The following is a 6,148-nucleotide window of genomic DNA, read 5'->3' as shown; positions in this document are numbered from 1 at the left end:
CAACTGATCTACCGCAAAATTTTGCTTGTCAATTGTTCTTAGAACTAAGTTGTCCACATGTATGACAAAGTGGCCTTTTAAATGTACCAAAAGTTATCATAAAACTAGGAGTCGGACGACAACGACACAACGGCACCTCTCTTACCGTGCATTTATCGTTCATGTCTGATAACGATACGATACGTTCTGATCCTTATTTTCCGTCGATTACTTACAATACCGGCGGAGTCAATTAACACTTGAAAATAGGAAGCTGGAAGCTTTTTGTTGTGCCATATCCTGAGTGTCGATGCCAGTTTTTATACAATGGTTCCACATAATACAGCTGCATTTCATTTATGTCGGTTAAATAAGACGCTCTGGGGAAAAGGGAGGATAATAAGAGCAACATGTCAAGGCAAAATGTTTCAATGACCAGCTGCGTATGCCACAGTTGTCAGTCCTTCATTTGAGCGTATATGTTGCTCGCAAACCTGGCCTCGTTTCCCAATGCCATAAAAGATTTTCCGTCATCGCAAATCACTGATTCGTCGTAACGTTTGTACTAAGAAAAACTTTTCAAACATGAAGGACGATACAAAATTGCGTAAACACTCATAAAACAAATTACGCATGCGTATATTCGAGCAGTGTTGTTTAAACGTTCACCTCACAAGATAGGTCTATCTATGACGTCCGATAGTAGTTTAATCCCTTCTTTCCGGCTTGTAATTTATTTAGTACTTATTAGGAAGGTCTTTATAAAATGGTCGTCATGGATTCAAACTATAACTAGTAAGAAACTTCGTCCTCTCAGAGCTTAAACAAGCAGAGGTTCACGTGAATTTGAGACCGCTGTTCTCATGTCACATTTGCGCCAGACAGATTGTAATTATGTTTAATTATCAGTAATAATAATATACTAGCTTTTATCAGCTATACGATCTCTTCAAGCAATGAAGAAGCTTCTCGTCCGCCATATGGTATTATACCACTGACTGAATTGAGCAAGCAGACATTCTTTGATGTGATTGCCGTAGAGAATATATTACTGTCATTCGGTCACCGTCCCAACTTACTACGCATGGGATGCATCGGTGCATCATGGCAGACAACATTATTTAAAACACCCAGCCGTTAGAAAATAGTCTAGCTTGAAATGAGTGAGGAGTGAGGAAGTACATGGCATTGTCATTCTTATGTGTAGAACAGTTACAAAGTTAATATTACATTGTCTTGCCATTTGCCCTTGCACTTGTTTACATGCTTTCTTCATCGTGGGTCCCCCTACAGTCTTCGGACTATGGGACCCTAGTCTGTAAAACGTCTTCTTCATTTTATGTATCGCCAGTCTGTTAATAATAATAAACTTCAAACTTCAAACTTCAAAGAACGCAGCCCATTACCATGTGCAGTTCAGGGCAATCACGATGATATATGGTTGTTAGTGACGCAAGGGCGATTGATAGCAGAATAGCACGAAAACAACAGTTTGAAAGTGATTAAGAATATTGTAAGGATTATGCATAGGAAACTAAAATTTTGTGCACTAAATGTGCACAAACCAGATATATGTAATGAAATCCTGCCTGTGAGGTGAACGTGCTATGAAGTGGAATTTTGCCATTGGTGAAATTCTGCTGTAACGGTTGGTACAATTCTAGGGCATGACTGCCTCACGAGATTTTTGTATTGGAGGGCCCGCAGGATAGTTAGTTATAGGTATTGTTCTCCCGTAGCAGAATCCTCTTTGATAGGAGGGGCTAGAAATGACATGTGCAATCCATGCAAGGCGACGGTCTGCCGACGACACGACATGCAAACGAGTGCGATTACCATGCACTGAAGGTAGTCTGAAATAAAGAAAGACTAATAACAAACCAAAACAAATTAATTGTGATTTGACACAATAGCCGCCATTGGGTAAAAAACAGGATGTCTAAACTCGTGATTCATTGAAAAAGCTTGCTGCGTGATGCAAGGTTGGAGAGCTTTTTTAGCACCTACGAAATTCACAATGATATTGCCTGACATACTTATTATCTTGGAAACCAACAAAGCTTTCCAAATGATACAGTAAAAAAGCTTACGCTAAAACCATGTTGCTAACATGTAAGTAGATGGTTATTTGTTAGGAACTTAATAAATAAAAAAAAATATTGGAACATGGTCTGAAATATAAGCAACGGTAAGCTACTTTTTTTTTGTCATTTAGCAGTACAAGTGGAACACGTTTTTTAAACCCCTATGTGTGCAGATCACACAAACGCATGTGTGCGTAAAGGTCAAGCCGAAAAAATATTGTGATGGAGAAAGGTGTGCGCTGCGCAGTCACATGTCATACACGCAGCGAAAAAAAAAAAAGAAGGCACTAAGCTTGTTCAACTACAAGTGGGAGAAATTCAGAAGCTTTTGAATTTCTCAATTATATAAGAGAAATAAGATTGATAGAGGCTTTGTGGTTGGCGACAATCTGTTGGTGTAACATTGTGTATTTAAGTAGAATTTTCTTTACAGACTTGTCGCTTTAGCTTTATAGGGTATGTACGGGTACGTTTTTTTGATGAATATGCATCTTACGAGATCAGCTTAAATAACGACCTCTATACAACAAAATATTTGTGTCTATGCGTGCCACTGAGTGTTGCTAAATTAACATGGCCCTCTAGTTGTGCCCCGCCACGGTGTTCTAGTGGCTGAGGGACTCGGCTTCTGACCCGCAGGTCGCGGAATCGAATCCCAGTTGCGGCGGCTGAATTTCCGATCAAGGCGAAAATGCTGTAGGCCTGTGTGTTCATATTTGGGTGCACGTTAAAGAACCCCAGGTGGTGTAAATATCCGGAGCCCTTCACTACGGCGTCTCTCATAATCATATGGTAGTTATGAAACGTCAAACCGCACGTATCAATGAAATAAAATGAAATATTATTTTCTGTGAACTTATGCATCGTGTCACCGCAGGCTGCCTTCGTGAATTCGCTCAATTTTAAGCGTCTTGTTTGTTGCTATGGGACACGAAATAACGAGCACAACGCCAAAGCACCCAGAACTCTGGTAAACTAAATCATTTTCTGTCACACTGCATGTTACTAACGAAGACCGGGTTCTTTTAAATATAATTTCTACGTGTAGGATACGTTGACATCATGCCATGCCAGTACCTACATTTTAGTATTCTTAGACAATAGCAAGCATAGTTCGGCTTCAAGCAAACAAACAAACAAACGAATGAATAAATAAATGAATAAACCTGACAGACAATTATCAGCAAGAACTTCACGGGTTTTAGGAAGCCCGCAAAGAAGCTAAGTGAGAGAAGAGGTTGAAGTGTTCGAACACTTCGTCTACGTAAAGTTAAATGTAGCGTATCGTATTATCGCTTGCACACATAGCAATCAAGTATGTTGCTACACGTTTTTCTCCTTTTACTTCCACCGTGTTCAGTTATCACCTGCGAAGACATTCACTGACGCTGAGAGCGAACCACGCCTGCCGCGTTCTAGAAGCTTCAGGATAGTAGTAGATGATTTTGTCGAGATTTCGCGTGACGCCAATACTCAAGCTTATTCCAGAACTTGCGGGAACACGAGTGACTAGGCTGGAAATTTCAACGCGTGATGTATAAAAGACGGCGCGTCCCAACGATGATCAGTTGATGAAAGGTCGACGCTCCCTTTGCCGCTTTCAGCGCCAGTGTATATTGCTGTAATCTAAGTCCCCGTTTCCGGCCACAAGTCCAATTAAACAGCTTTGTCTCATGACATACTATCTGCTCCTTTCGGCCAAGTTACGACCCTGTTACACTACATATATGGTAGCAAGCTGACTATAAAGTGCAGCGTAAATTGATCCAAGTTTCCGCAGTTGACTCTCGCATATATGACTTTAATGCGCAAAATGCAGAATATCTTAGTATTTTTTACAGTAACTAACTACTCTTCATATCTATCACTGTTGATGCTACAGCTCAGCTACCGAGCTTCATGTGTTCTGTAGAGGCTCAAGGGTGTACTGTACTCATGGGTGTACAGTTGAGTCACGTGTACTGTAGAGGCTCATGGGTGGACGTTTTAAGGAGGTTTCAAAAAATGCCTGTGCCGCCATCTACCAATGCATTGGGAAGGGGTCTACTTCTGGAACACTGCACAAAAAGCGTTGAAGTAGAAGCTACCCATAGATCTTCACGGCCCTGCAGGTTTTCGCCATAGAGGACGATGATGAACTTCGGTACGATCATATTACACTTGTTAGCCTCCCCGGTTTGTGGAACTCGAGCATGGCGAGTACCATTGTTACCCGGACGCGTGACCACCTCATGTTTACTTTAGTCGATGTACGTAGTGGAATCTGGAAGTGTTGAAATTGCAAAATCCTGTAAGTTGTTGACCAGCGGCGTATCCTTGACAGCACTCAAGGAATTTTAAAAGTACACCAATAGTGTAATAGTAGCTAGTTGTCAGCCAATAATGTGTATTTTGCTGGTGTGCATTTTTTCTCATAGTTATTGTGCTTTGACAGATGTGGAGGGCTGCCAATAAAGAAAATAATGCCAGTTGCGTAGTTGGCACATTGCCAGGAGCGTATCATCGTAAATTGAAATGCCATGAATTGAATTCACAGTGTAGTAACTTTTTCTGCTAGTTTTTTTTTCTAGTTTCTAGAAATTTCAACGCGTGATGTATAAAAGACGGCGCGTCTTAGCGATGATCAGTTGATGGAAGCTCGACGCTCCCTTCTATTAGCGTCATATTCGTGACGGAAATATGTGACTGAAAGTTTAGTGGATACTGGCATAAAACACTTTCGTGTCAAAAAACAATAAAAAACACTTCGGTTTGACTCAGAAATAAATTCCGGCAATCTGCGCAGCAAGCAGCTATTTTAACGCGGAACCAAGAGATTCCTTGAAGACGCTTTTTGAAAAGAACCCTACACGAATGTCATAGGAGGTGTGTCCTTAACTCATGTATTTTTCGCGTCAGAAGCGCCAAATGGCGCCTGACATTAAAACATGGGATTTGCGCAATGAGCTATGGTTTAAAGACCCACCCATTACAAAGCACTCCAACATGTTTTATCATTATCCGGAGAAAAAAAAAGCATCCACAACGTGAGTAGCTGCGTAAGCTCACGTGCTGCTTTACCGACGCGTTTAGTGGCCCTTCGCTCATTCTCAAAAAGAAGAATTGTGGTGGCACTTCACAGTTGTACTTGCAGTGATTAGTATGAGAGTTTTAAAAATAATAATGTTAGTCGTAGAGCCCTCTTTGCCGCATGGTCGAGGTGTTCATCGATAATCAAAGTGAGGCTACTGATATAGAAAGTGATGCGAAAGGGGCCCTACGATGATATCGCGTTTCACTCTTGAGGTGAATCTCGAGCGTCCTCTAATTTTTGTGTGCGATGGAACGAGCCACCGACAGCTTCTCCAAATTCCAAGTGTATTTCCGCTCTGCAGAAATCTAAGTAAGAAAAATGACATGCTAGCACACTTTGTTGCCGCTTTCATGTGTGATTTACCGCATATAAGCGGCACTGAGTTTATCACGTGCCTTGACCATATGGTAATATATATCTAATTGAAAGACAGCATTTAAGAGCGCGAAGAGTGTACACAAACCAGGGGACGTAGCAGTAACTGGTGAAAGAATGTGCGAAAACTTTTTTGAGGATTGGGCACGTCGCATCATAAAGGAACGCCATTAGAACTAAGAATTATAACGTTTAGTGAGCACACAAATTACACATTAATCAAAATAAATCAGGATACTCATACAGATGAATCAAGATTACGAGTCAATTTCGGCAGAAATTGACTCGTCCGCAGAAATTGATTCGATTACGAATCAATTTCTGCGGACTCGCAGATGAACGATGAACAGAAGGATCAGTTAGCGGTTTTCATTGGTTAGTCATCATGACAGTCTTGTTAACGAACTCTGTTACATACTAGTCCCGCTTTATTTCCACGTCTAACATTGTTTTTTGTGCAAGTTTATATCGTGTGCAGTATTAATCAGTTGTCCTATGGTATGAAATAGCCGCTGTCTATTCGGCTTTCGCAATGACAGTGCATTAAATTTACAAAACGAAAGCCTTTCACATTCCTTGCATGCCGGTGCAGCATGAGCTGTATGCCATACATATAAATACTTGACCGGCAAAGCCA

Source organism: Rhipicephalus microplus, chromosome 4 (assembly GCF_043290135.1).
Source record: "Rhipicephalus microplus isolate Deutch F79 chromosome 4, USDA_Rmic, whole genome shotgun sequence".
NCBI lineage: Eukaryota > Metazoa > Arthropoda > Arachnida > Ixodida > Ixodidae > Rhipicephalus > Rhipicephalus microplus.
Note: the sequence above shows the minus strand (reverse complement) of the source record.